We start from the raw sequence: 14,688 nt of genomic DNA on the forward strand, positions 1-14,688 counted from the left end.
AGGGGAATGATGTTGGTTTAACCCGAAGGTCCCCATACCTCAGGTGAAGCGAGCAGTTGAGAAGGAGAATCCTTCCTGATAACTTCAGCCAGTGTAGGGATTTAAATGCTGTTCATGTCACTCTGCATTGCAAACTAGTTCTCCAGCCAACCGAGCTAACCAATCCCCTTCCCTGTATCACATCTGTTATATCCTTCAGACTATTCACTGAAATAATTGTAATTGCTTGCCTCACCTTTCTCAAAAAAAACCCTTCCTGACATAACTGTTTCCAACACAGGCATGAGTCTCCTTCTGTAATTTCACCACACATTGAAGGAGGTCTTTTAACAACTGTGGTAGCATCCCTAGTTCTGGGCTAGGAGCTCCAAGTCTGAGACCCACATCAGCTCTTGTTGACAATGGATGGTGCATGTATAATATGGACAAGCAGATGGATGATCAACTTGAAAATCTTTCCAATGTGCCTGATGGCAGCAAGTAAGTGTGGGAGGTTTTCCTGGTCAGCCATCCTTCTGATGGTAATAGCAAACTATGGCAGAACTTTGCTTGTTAAGTGTGGACCAATCTAATGAAAGCTCAAGGTGGGAATTGAGGAGAAAAAAACACACAGAACAATGTGTTAATGCTGTCTCAAAAATTAGGTGGCACAGTATACTGAGTGATCTACCACTATCATACTACCTATGGCAGCTCCTGTAACATTAGGATGAGATGTGGGTATTGAAAAATTCAATGAAACGTCCTTGCAGCTCCTACTACATTAGATACCTTAGAGTCCCAGACCCTTGGGCTCAAACTCAGCAATTCGAACGTACTGCAGTAAACTCCCTCAGAGTGTCATGTTGCAAGAGGACAGAGCTCAGTAAGATGGAGACTGAGAGCCTTATACCATTGGATAATATGGTGATTGCAACGTGAGCATGTCCTTTTGAGGTATATTGCACGTCTGCTGTGAGATTTGACACAATAATCCACAGCTGGAGTACCATGATCAGTTCTGGTCACCACACGAGAGGAAGGATGTGATCGTGCTGAAGAAGGTGCACAGGAGATTGACCAGGATGTTGCCTGGTGCGGAGCATTTCAGATATGAAGAGAGGCTGGATTGAGTCAGGTTGTTTCCTTTAGACCAAAGAAGACTGATGGTGGACTTGATTGAGGTGTAAGATTATGAGGGGCATGGACAGGGTGGCGAGGAAGCAGCTGTTCCCCTTAGCTGAAGGGCCAATAACAAGGGGGACATAATTTTAAGATGAAGAGTAAGAGGTTCAGAGGGTATTGAAGGAACATTTTTATCACCCAGGCGTTGGTGGGGGTCTGGATTGCCACTGCCTGGGAGAGTGATAAAGGCAGGAAACCTCACAACCTTTAAAAAGTACATGAATGAACACTCAGAGCATCATAATATTCAAGGCCATGGGCCAAGTGGGAAAGTGGGACTATTGTCAATAGGTAGGCAAGGTTTGATGGGTCAGATGGTCCTTCTCTGCTGTATGGACTCTAATCCCTGTGATAGAAAACATATACCTCTTTTATACAATTGTCAGAAAGTAAGTTCAAAGACAGCTATGAATGTTGAAGCATTCCCAATGTGCAGGATCTGCACTAATGTTGATCCAGTGACTGAATGGAGAATCACCACCTGAATATTTGTCACTTAGCGAGGTGTTTTGAGAAAATTGCCAGTAATTGTTCTCAGCTGAAAATGTGTTGCTGGAAAAGCGCAGCAGGTCAGGCAGCATCCAAGGAGCAGGAGAATCGATGTTTCGGGCATGAGCCCTTCCGAAACGTCCATTCTCCTGCTCCTTGGATTCTGCCTGACCTGCTGCGCTTTTCCAGCAACACATTTTCAGCTCTGATCTCCAGCATCTGCAGTCCTCACTTTCTCCTCAATAATTGTTCTCAGTCAGGCAGGGTGGGTGATAGAGACTGGGAGAGTACTGTTTCAATGTATATACTTTGGGATTGAAGCTTTACCTATCTGCAAACAACTGAGTCTGAGAAGGTTAGGACCATAGGAAATACAGACAGTCAGAAGGACCTTGGTGTGCATGTCCATAGATCCTTGTACACATCAGGATAGGCAGATCAGGACGTCAGAAGGCATATAGGGCACTTGACTTTCTGAGTCAAGGCACTGTGAACATGAGCAAGGAGATTATGGTATATATGATGTGAGCCCACAGCTGCAGTACTGTGTGTAGTTCTGGCTGCCATGCTATGTGGGTGTGGAAGACGTGATTGAACTAGAGACAGTGCCAAGGAGATTCACCAGGTTGTTGCCTGTGCTGAAGCAATTTGGCTGTAAAGAGAGATGAGATAGTTGGTGTGCCTTAGAGCGGAGACCGCTGAGGGATGATGTCATTGAGATGTACAAAGCTCAGAGGAGCAGTGACAGGATAAATAGAGAGAGAAGTTTCCCTGTCTAAAGGAGACCAATATCCAGGGTGAATAGTTTTAGAGTAAGGAGCATGACTAAGGATCATAAGACCACCAGTCATAGGAGCAAAATTAGGCCTTTTGGTCCACCAGTTCTATTCCACCATTTGATTCTGGCTGATATATTTCTCAACCCCAATCTCCTGCCTTCTTTCTGTAACCCTTGATACCTTTATCAATCAAGAACCTATCCATCTATGTCTTAAAGACACTCAATGACCTAACCTCTATAGTCTTCTGTGGCAATAAGTTCCACAGATTCACCACCCTCTGGCTGAAGAAATTCCTCCTCATCTCAGTTCTAAAGAGTTGTCCCTTCACTTTGAGGATGTATCCTTGGATCCTAGTCTCTCCTACCCGTGGAACTATCTCTATCTCCACTCTATCCAGGCCATTCAATACTCTGTAAGTTTCAACAAGATCTTCTAAACTCCATCGAGTACAGACCCAGCATCCTCAACTGCAACTCGTATCTTATAAGCTTTATTCCTGGGACCATTCTTGCAAACCTCATCAAGACCCCCCTCAAAGGCCAGCACATCGTTCCTTAGATACGGGGCCCAAAACTGCTCACAATAATCCAAATGCTGAGGGGATTTAAGGAAAATGTGCTTTACTCGAGGGTAGTGGATATCTTGGACTAACTACTTAAAATGGTGGTAAAGATGGAAGCCTCTTGACATTTAAGGAATATCTAAACTAACACTTGAAATGAAAATGTGTTGCTGGAAAAGCACAGCAGGTCAGGCAGCATCCAAGGAGCAGGAGAATCGACGTTTCGGGCATAAGCCTTCTTCAGGAAGAAGGGCTTCCTGAAGAAGGGCTTATGTCCGAAACATCGATTCTCCTGCTCCTTGGATGCTGCCTGGCCTGCTGCGCTTTTCCAGCAACACATTTTCAGCTCTGATCTCCAGCATCTGCAGCCCTCACTTTCTCCTCTAACACTTGAAATGTCAAAGCATAGAAGGGCCAAGTGCTGGAAAATGGAATTAGAATAGATGAATATTTGGTGACCAGTACAGGTATGATGGGCTGAAGAGCCTCTTTTCAAATGTGAAAACTCTATGATCTATGATACAATAGAAGGAGATACAAACTCAGCGTAAAAGTCATCAGAAAGAACCACCCCACTTCAGGCAATGATTTGGAGACATTTCAGCGCTGTTTTTGTTGGAAAACAACCAATGAAACTTTAAAAATGCATTGAATTTATTGCTGGGCCTTTATACCAAAATAACAGGGCTCAAAATATTTCAAGATCTTCAAGACATAGAAGCCTTGAATGACTATTTGTTTTGCAAAGAAGGAAGAGGTTTATCATATCTCGAGATGGAGGCAGTTTTACACAGTTAATGGGATCATGCACACAGAGAATGGGCAGAACCAAATAACTTGTATTTGTAAGAGTTTTCTTCACAGCCTCAAAATGTCACAAAGTGCTTTGTAGCTATCAAATGCAGTTGGTGTAATGCAGGAAACACAGCGGCCGTGCTTTACAAAGCAAGATCACACAAACAGCAATGAAACAAAACAGGTCATGAGTGCTTGGTGATGGGTGACTTGAGGGATAAGTATTATCGAGGAGCCTAGTTACGAATTCCCTTGGTCTACTTCAAATAGCACCCACAAGAGAGAACCCCTGTGTGTGGAATTATCGAAGATCAGGACATTACTATGAAGTTTGATTGTTGCTGAGGAGTACTATGTCATCCTTACTGGCCACCAACCAAATCCTTCATTATCAGATGTTAAAGGCCACATGATTCTAAAATCTTTGGATCCTCTGCTACACCTTCATCCTTTATTTTGAGGTTAGTCTAATAATCAGCGTGAAATCATTGTCGATTATTATAAAAAGAAATTGGTTCACTAATGTCCATTAGGGAAGAAAAATCTGCTGTTCTCACCTGGTCTGACTTTTATATGACTCCAGACCCACAACAATGTGGTTGACTCTTAACTACCCTCTGTAATAGACAAGCAAGACCCCAGTTCAAGGGCAGTTAGGGACGGACAGCAAATGCTGGCCTCACCAGCGATGCACACATCTCATGAAAGAATAAAAAAAAGAAACAAACCAGAGCCATTCGTTTGGTGATGGTTTTATCAGAGTAACCTTGAGCAACTGGAAATGGAAGAGCTACACACTGAGACATGAAATATTATCTTTGTGAATTGACTTTCGGCTATATATGAATAATAGGCTTTTATACAAAGAATTCTAGGCGACAGAAAACCAATAACTAATTTATTTACTTGAAGCACAACAAGTAATTATAGACACAGGGAATTCCAAATGAGCATTTGCAAGTTGCTAACTATTATTGACATTCCTATTATAGAATACTTCACTATGATATTATTTATTATTAATGAATAATGTTAAAGATATCACAAATGCCACAAAATGCACAATTCTACTCCCAACATTACAAAAAGGATATCATTATGATCAGAGAGATTCCAAAGATTACAGATGGAATACCTCAACCTGTTACCCCTGTTGAGAATGCATGAACTGGCTCCTTTTTCAGAACACCCTCAAGGTTGGTTGCAACAAAGTTAATTTGTAAATGGATCCCTTTCCTTCCTCCCAGATGTTCTAAAAGGAGCTAATTTAATGAGGCTTTTATGTGTGAACAAAGAGTGAATGTCTTAATTAATAAACTGAAGAAGAATTAGTAATGCAACACACATACACACGTCATAAATAAGAGATGAGTCCAAAAAATAGCAGCATAAAAAAGTTTTTTTTGAGTTAGTAAGACTTCGCAGCTATTAACGGGTTGCCATGATGTGGAGGTGCCGGTGTTGGACTCAGATGGACAAGGTCAAAAATCAAATGACACCAGGCTATAGGCCAACAGGTTTATTTGAAATCACAAGCTTTCAAAGCACTGTTCCTTTATCAGCGGAAGTGAATATTCACTTGACGTAGGAGCAGCACTCCAAAAGCTTGTGGTTTCAAATTAACCTGTTGACCAATAACCTGGTGTTGTGTGATTTCTGGTTAATAGGTTGCAATAACACATTAACATTGTGTGTTGAACCATTGTTGATATTTCCAACTTCCAGGTTTTGAGATTCATGATTTTGTAGGCTGATTGAAGTCCCTTTGTCCTGATTTCCTTTTTAATTAGTTTGCAACTCTCAAAGTGAGCGAGGGTCTTCCTTTACCTTCAGTATAGGAGTGTCTAGGGTATAGTTGTTCAACTGTGACCTCCACAACACACAAATACTCAAACTCAGGCTTATACACATGAGAATGTTCCATCCCAGGAGAGCCCTTCAGCAGAAATTACCTTTTAATGCTTGCATTTGTATATTCTTCAAAGGGAAAAGCACAAAAATGTGTCTGCAGTTTGGGATGTAATCTGCAGAGATGGCTTGCGTTGTCAGTCTGTTATTCAATTTGTAGTCAAAAGAGGTCATAGCCCAATCTGTTTATACTTGGATATTCCTCATTTTAGAGAGCAGTTACTTGAAGATCCCTTTGCATCCATAGGCAATGACATTTGGTGGGTCTCTTTTTCTCTCCAAGCAACCAATTACTTTATATCCATAGCCATTTTTGGCTAAACGCCCTCTTTTACAAAATGTAATTTCGAATTATATGGAAAAAAAATGTTCACAGTATCTTGGGGCTCTGACCAGTGGTCAAGCTAATATAGAAGTGCTGGAAAAGGTAAAAAAAAACTAAGAGCAAATAGATTATTTGAAAAAAAATTGTGTAGGTCTTAAATTTAGACGGTCTCACAAAGTTTTAAATCTACCTCTCTGACCGAGCTACTGGTTAGCTGTCAAAGCATTTCATCATTGATTCAGCACCAAAATTTAATCGCTCATAATCCCGTGAAGCATTTTGCTGCATTTAATTTTAATGTTGCCATTAAAAGGTAAGCACACACTGTTTCATATTGTTTTATTTCATATTTCACAAGAATCAGAAGGAGAAAGCTCCTTTCAGACTGCCCGTCTCTTTCACGTGGAGTTGTCAAAATCAGCCGGCCATCTCACAATCCTTGCTTAATGGTCTTTGACCACCTGAAGCAAGAAAACCAACAGCACTACAGTTGCAGTTATCCCTTCTTCCTGCCAATCAACCCCACAAAAAGTGGGACCTTTATCATTCATATGTGGAAATGTGTAAGAACACAGTCTGCAATGCAATTGATGAGAATCACCATTCCCCACAGCATTGAGAGTGTAGTCAAAGGCACTTCATGGTCAAGTGCTACTTCTTGCAGAGTCCACAATGATAATCTCATGTAGAACATCATCTTCACTTCATCATTAGCATTGGATTAAATGACAAGTTGACCTCCAATGACAAGAAGAATGAGAAGAGATACACATCAGTGAATAAAAACAGCAGGCTCCAGATCTCAGAAGACAGCATTATCGGGCAAGAGGAAGCCAGTTTCTTTAATTTATTCATAGGGTGTCACTGGCTAGGCAGCATTTATTGCCCAGAGAACAGTTAAGAGCCAACCACATTATTGCAGATCTGGAGTCACATGGAGGCCAGACCAGGTAAGGATGGCAGCTTCCTTCCCTAAAGGACATTAGTGACCCAGATGGGTTTTTGCAACAACAGATTTTATGGTCATCATTAGACTCTTAATTCTAGATTTTTATAGAATTCAATTTCCACTGTCTGCTATGGTGGGATTTGGACTCAGGTCCCCAGAACATTGCCTGGATCTCTGCACTAACAGTCCAGTATAATACCACTCAACCATCACCTCCCGTGGGAGACTTTTTACTTCTGAAAATAAAAGGTAGTGCTGTGGTTCTGGCCTTGGAATTGAAGTTTAGGTAAGTGCTTGGTAAGGAAAATGTGGACAAGTTTCCATTTGAGAATGACATTAACAGAAAATGGTCATGACTTGCAATTGGTCTGTTGGGGATTGGCGATGAATGACAACAGAGACAGCAATGCCTGCATTCCATGAATAAATACTTCTTAAAAGAATGGGAATTGGGAGCTGAAAAACATAGATGGATTGGAGGAAATTTATTAAAATTTATTCAGAGAATATAAGCATTGCAAGCTGAATTAATGCCAGCATTCATCACCTATCTCCAATTGCCCAGAGGACAATGAAGAGTCAACCACATGGTTGTAGAGTTGGAGATGTAGGTAGACCCAAACAGGTAAGCATGGCAGATTTCCTTCTGTAAAGGATATTAACAAATCACATGGATTTTTCCCCAAGAGTAAATTCATGGTTTCATAGACTCTTATTTCCAGATTTTTGAATTGAATTCAAATTCCACCAGTTGCCATGGTGACCTGTGAACCTGGGACCCTAGAACTTTGGATTAATAGTTCACCAATAATATCACTTGGCCATTGTCTCCCACTTGGTTGAGAAAAGAAACATTAGTTTGTTTCATGTTGGCTTGTGCTAATCCTGAAGGTCAACACAGGTGAGATGGAGCAATATGGAATATTTCTGTGCCATAAGATGCCATTATGCTTAAAAAAAAATAAATGAAGTGTGGCTACTGCTGGCTGGCTAGCGTTCATTTCCCATCTCTAGTTGTCCTTGAGAAGATGGGGGTGAGCTGTCTCTGGAATCGCTGCAGTCCATGTCCTTAGGTAGACCCACAATGCTGTTAAGTGGGAATACCAAGATTTTCACCTAATGACACTGAAGGAAGAGTGATATACTTCCAAGTCAGGATGGTGTGTGGATTGGAGAAGTTGGTGTTCCCATGCCTTTGTCCTTCTATGTGGAAAAGGTTGTGGGTTTGGAAAGTGCTATCTCGGTCACCCTGTACATGGTATACACTAATGCTATTGGTGGTGGAGGGAGTGGCTGTTTGTGGATGTGGTGCAAATCAAGCAGGTTGCAATGTGATGGATGGTGTCAAGCTTCTTGAATATTATTGGAGCTGCACCAATTGCATCACACTCTAGATCTTGTGTCATTTAGATAGTGGACAGACTTTGAGGACATAAATTACTCGCTGCAGGGTTCCTAGTCTCTACCTTCTCTTGTAGAAAAAGTATTTATGTAACTAGTCCGGTTCAGTTTCTTGTCAATCGTAAGTTCCAGAATGCTGATGATGGGGGAATTCACTGATGGTCAAGCCATTGAATGTCGAGGGGCATATGAAGTATCAAGAACTCAGGGAATATGTTTAGGTGATAAGGAGTTATGATTTTACAATAATTTCCTTGGGGAAGGTAAGGACATCACCAACTACTAACATGTCCAATGGAAACACTATTTTTCTGTGCTCGTTTTGAGCTGTGAGAATTTTTAAGGGAACTAATATGAACAACAAGCCTAACTGCAGATTGTTATTTGAATCCTCATTTCCATATCACTGCCTGAAAGCAGTGGAATTACTGTCAGGTTCAATATGGCCCTCAGGATATCGATAGTGGGAGATTCAGTGATGATAATGCCGTATATTGTCAAGGCACAATAGTGAGATACTCTCTTGTGGGAGAGGAACATTGTCTGACACTTGTGTGTCACCGCCCTCTTGAACTGTCCTACCTGTCCATCTTCCTTCCTACCTATTCACTCCACCCTCCTCTCTGACCCATCACCTTTACCCCCCACCTTCATCTACCTATTGCATTCCCAGCTACCTTCCCAGCCCACTCCCTTCCCATTGATCTCTCAGCCCCCTTGGCCCACAAGCTTCATTCCTGATGAAGAGCAGGTCAGGCAACATCAGAGGAGCAGGGGAATCGACGTTTCGGGCAAAAGCCCTTTCTGATGAAGGGCTTTTGCCTGAAACATCGATTCTCCTGCTCCTCGGATGCTGCCTGACCTGCTGTGCTTTTCCAGCACCACACTCTTGACTCTGATCTCCAGCATCTGCAGTCCTCACTTTCTCCTACTTGTGTGTCATGAATGTTACTTGCCACCTATCAAACCAAGCCTGGATAAAGTCCAATTCTTGCTACATTTGGGTAGTGACTGCTTCAATATCTGAGCTGTCGGCAATGCTGCTGGACATGGCAATTATTGGTGAACATTCCCACCTCTGTTTTTATGATGGAGGGAAGGTCATTGATGAAGCAACTGAAGATGGTTGTGACTAAGACACTTTGTATCATTCAGGACGGTCTGGTAGTGATGTCTGTGACATAATGGAACTGTGTAACAGGAGATGGTTCAATACTAAAAGCCAAATCATTTGGTAAATTGGGTGCACGTATAGGAGCAAGAGGGGCTTTGGTGGCATATTGGTAGTGTCCCTACAACTGAGCCAGGATATCTGTTTTTAAGTCCTACATCCTCCACAAGTGTGTAATAACATCTCTGAACAGGCTGATCTGGGGAACAAGTAAATCGTGCATTGGGTTTCTTTTGTGCTTTTATGCTTTGCCAGCATAACACTTTTCGACTATCATTCTCCAGCATCTGCAGTCCTCACTTTCTCTTGATAAACTTTGACATCCTGGACTTCTTGCCCGTGCCCTTCACTCTTAGAGGAACACGCTGTCCCTGAATTCTGACTGTACTACATTTAAATCGAAAAGTCTATCTGGGAATCCAGTAGATTGCGCATTGGGGTTCTGTGTGAATCATACCGTACATGACATATATGCCTTAACGGAGAAAGTGAGGACTGCAGATGCTGGAGATCAGAGCTGAAAATGTGTTGCTGGAAAAGTGCAGCAGGTCAGGCAGCATCGAAACATCGATTCTCCTGCTCCTTGGATGCTGCCTAACCTGCTGCGCTTTTCCAGCAACACATTTTCAGCTCATATATGCCTTAACCATGATTAACCAACCTTTAACATCTAGTGTCTGTCACCACTTGTTGGTTTCATGAGAAACGTCTTTGGTGAGCCCCATTCAGATTTGCAATACTTGTCTCAGTACCTCAAGATTTTGATCAATGGTTAACTAAGCCACCTCTATGCAATAATGACATGTATGGTATTCCCCATTCTGTTGCTGCCAATCCCAATAAAAACTTTCTGCCCACACATCACTGAGCAAATTCATGTATGAGTTTCGGGGCTGGTGAAATATCAGTTATATAGGCTGCATATATTGAATCAAACAGCGTGTTCTTTCAGTTGCTTTTAACAAGGAGAATACAGTCTGTAACCAACCAGCCAATGCTTGCACACTGAGACCCTCATCTTTTCAATACAATTTTTTTTATGATGAGAATTTGTTACTTGTCTCAAATTATTTGCAGTCTTGTGTTAGGTTGCAAGACAATATTAGGTTTGAGTGGCTAACTTGTAACAACACTATAGCTAGGACACTTTAACATTGACATCCCTCCACCACCAGCTACGGAAGGTGCCTTGACTTGATAGGTTCAGATTCAGTTATCTGCATAATTTTGGCGTTAATTTGGGTCAAGTGACGCTAAACCTGTCAAATTAGATAGCTCCATGTTTTCATGACAACCTGGTGCAGGATTGCCCAGAGGCTCCTAAGGATTGCAAATTGTCAAGATGCTTTGACATCTATGTCAGTGTGGCCGGTATGTACATAAAAGGCAATTGGTTGGTTGGCATTTTTGACAATCTCCTGAAAGGCGCAGCAAGTTAAATAACATTCCAGTACCACAGCTTTCACTGTGGATGTCATCAAGAATTGATAAACTTAATCTGGAAAGTTCGAAGGTGACTTTAGCAGATGAAGAGGGCACAGAATTCTTTCAAATATCTCAGAATGATTCAAAGTAATTGAAGCTGAAAATTCTGACAGGAAACAACAACACTGCTGTGTCCCAATTATCTCTCTTGTATGACAGGATTCAGTTGGAATATCATATTCTTATTACAAGGCAGAAATAAACAACTGCCTGGCACCCAGGTGCACGAAATGGAAGCTTGAGATGATTTAATTTTATTCACTAGTGTCACTGTCTGGGCCAGCCTTTATTGCCCATCCCTAGTTGCCCTTTGAAGGTGGTAGTGAGCTGCCTTCTTGAAGAGCAGCTGTCCATTCGTTGTAGTTAGACAAACAGTGTCCTTAAACAGGGAATTCCAGGATATTGACCCAGCAGCAGTGAAGGAACGGTGATGTATTTCCAAGTCAGGATGGCGAGTGGCTTAGAGGGCAACTTTCAAGTGATGGTGTTCCCACATATCTGCTGCCCTTGTCCTTCTTAATGCTTGAGGGTTTGGAAAGTGCTTTCTCAAGAGTTACTGCAGTGCACCTTGTAGGTGGCACATTCCATTGTGGTTGATCGTGGAGAGTATGAAATTTAAAAGTGCTGGATGGAGTGTCAATCCAGTGGGTTGTTTTGCCTTGATTGAGATTCTTATGTCTGGTTGGAAGTACACGTATCCAGTGAAGGGGGAATATTCCAACACAATCCTGACCTGTGCCTTGTGGACAGGCTGTGGGGAGTCAGGATTTTGGATTAGTGGTGCTGGAAGAGCACAGCAGGTCAGGCAGCATCCGAGGAGCAGCAAAATCGATGTTTTGGGCAAAAGCCCTTCATCAGGAATAAAAGGCTGTGGGGAGTCAGGAGGTGAGTGACTTGTTGCAGGATTCCTAGCCTCTGACCTGCTGTTTTAGACACAGGAGGGACAATGGGTAATAATAATGTCATTACATTAGTAATCTAGAAACCTAGGCTAATAATCTGGGAACATTCGTCAATCATTTTGTACATGAAATCTGCTCGGTCACTCAAGGAGATCGTGTCTAACCTGATCATTCTCTACTCCACATTCCTGCTTTATGCCCAGAACACATTGTCTCTTCATTGCTTAAAAATCTGTCTATCTCAGACCTGAATATTAATAACAACCCAGTCTCACCAGCCCTCTGCAGTAAAGAATTCCACAGATTCACTATCCTTTGAGAGAAGAATGTCTTCCTCATCTCTGTCTTAAATAGGTGACTTCTTATTTTGGATTTATGCCCCCTAGTCCAACATTCTCCTACAAGAAGCAACTTCTCCATATTTGCCCTGTCAAGTCTCCTAAGCATTTTGCATGTTTCAATAGAATCGCCTTTCATACTTCTAAACTCCAATCTACTCATTTTCTCAAAAAAAGAGCTTAGTATCAGCCAGATGAACCTTCTGTGGATTTATTCCAATGCCAGCAAATCTCCACTTAAATAAGGGGAATAAAACTTACGCGATTCCATCTGTGGTCTAACTAGGGCCTTGTATCGTTTTAGCCGTGGGAAAATCGTTACAGTACCTGGTGGTATTTAAAATTCAAATTATTCCCGAAGTCTAGGAAAGGAAGCTAGTTTTGGTAATGGTGCCCACAATTTTCATGAAAACTCATCTGGTTCACTGAGGTGTTTTAGGGAGGGCAATCTGCCATCCTTAGCCTAGTTCAGCCAATTGGCACATGCTCACTGCCCTCTGAAATAGCCTAACCTGCCAATCAGTTGTAAGAATTGGTGATAAATGATAAAGTTCTGTTCTTGCCAGCTGTGCCCACATTCCGTGAAAAAAAATGTTACAAAAATGGGTATTCTGTGTGCTCGCTTGTTATCACTTACCTATCAGAGGCAGTATAGCTTCAGGCTACTACAGGCCAGATCAGATCCTTTCCTTTTGCTGCTCACCTTGAATTTCTTTTTCCTTTATCCATTCATGGGATATGGACATCACTGGCTTAACTGGTACTTCCTGCCCATCCCTCCTTGCCGTCCTTTTGGTGTAGGGACACTCACAACTGGGGTGTGGAGAGGGAGTTGCAGGATTTTCATCCAGCCACACTGACAAAACAGCGATACATTTCCAATTCAGGGTGCTGAATGGCGTGGAGGGGGACTTGCAAGTGGTGGTGTTCCCATGTATCTGCTGCCCTTGTCCTGCAAGATGGAACTGGTCGTGGGCTTGGACGTTGCTGTCTGAGGATCTTTGGTGAATTTCTGCACTGCACCTTGTAAATAGTACACACTGCTGCAACTGAATATCAACAGTGGATGGAGTGAATATTTGTGGATGTGATTAATTGGGCTGCTTTGCCCCGGATGGTGTCAAACTTATTGAGTGCAATTGGAGTATTTAAAAAAGTTCATCCAGCTAAGTTCCATTTGAACTGACAGGAATTCCCAGTGGTTGTACATTACATGGTTATAAAAACATGAAAGAGGTAGAACAAAGAACAGTACAGCACAGGAACATGTCCTTCAGCCCACCAAGACGATGCCAAAATGTTTGATTTTAACAGGAAGGATGACACTGTGCTGATGGGAATATTCTGGAATATCTGTCAATATCTGTGCAGTGAGCGGCCTCTTGCGTACTTAGCCAGGTAAGGATCTTTGCGTGAGGAGGTTGCCGCACTAACTGACTTCAATCCAAAGTAGGAAGACAGCTGAAAGTGTGATGGACAGCTCATTGTTCAGCAATAAGCTGAATATGACTTCATCCTCTTCACATTGCATCCATCAGCAAGCACGTAACAAAGGAGCTGGCATTATTGATCCTCAACATGGCAGGAGATTGCAATCAGAATCTCCCTCTTCAGAATGCATTAAAACTTGGCAAGCTCAATGTGTGACTTCTTTTGAATAATTCATATGTAATTGCTATCATTTTAACAACAAGATACAATTGCAGATAATAAGAGAGTTCTGTGTAGTGCTGCTGATAGCTCTGCCTGTAGGTGGGATTCTGACATGATAAAGAAACACCTTGAAAGAATATATTAGCCTTTATCTAGATGTATGGTAGCACAGGAACTCACTGCACTGAAGCACATCTTTTCTGCAGAGCTACAAAATGATATTCTCCCCACCCCAGGGCTCCAATAGGGCCAGGCACTTTCAAACTTCTGAATACACAAGTCCATCCAAAACTAGCTGGGCCATATCTGAGGGTGACAAGAAGGAAGCTCACCACCACCTTCTCAAGAACAACCAGTGAAGGGTCAGTGTAGGTCACCAAGTACAGGGTTGATATGGGAAGGGCAATGGTAGAAACAGCCCAGCCGACCCAACAAAGTCCTCCTCACTAATGTCTGGGGGCTAGTGTCAACATTGGGAGAGCTGTCTCATAAATAGTCAAGTAACAGCCTGACATAATCAGACACATGGAGTCAAATGCAACAGAGAATGTCCCGGACCTCACCATAACCATTGCTGTGTACATCCTGTCCCATCGGCAGGACAGACAGAGCAGAGAGGAAGGCACAATGATATACAGTCAGGCGATTCTTCCCCTCGGAGTCCTCAATGTTGACTCTAGACCCCCTTGAAGACACATGTCTTCAGCTTAAACATGGGCAAGGAAATCTCCTGTTGATTAGCATGTACTGTCCTCCATCAGCTA

This window comes from Chiloscyllium plagiosum, unplaced genomic scaffold, assembly GCF_037043375.1.
Source record: "Chiloscyllium plagiosum isolate Xiang-an unplaced genomic scaffold, Cpla_swu_hap1 HiC_scaffold_4, whole genome shotgun sequence".
Taxonomy (NCBI): Eukaryota; Metazoa; Chordata; class Chondrichthyes; order Orectolobiformes; family Hemiscylliidae; genus Chiloscyllium; species Chiloscyllium plagiosum.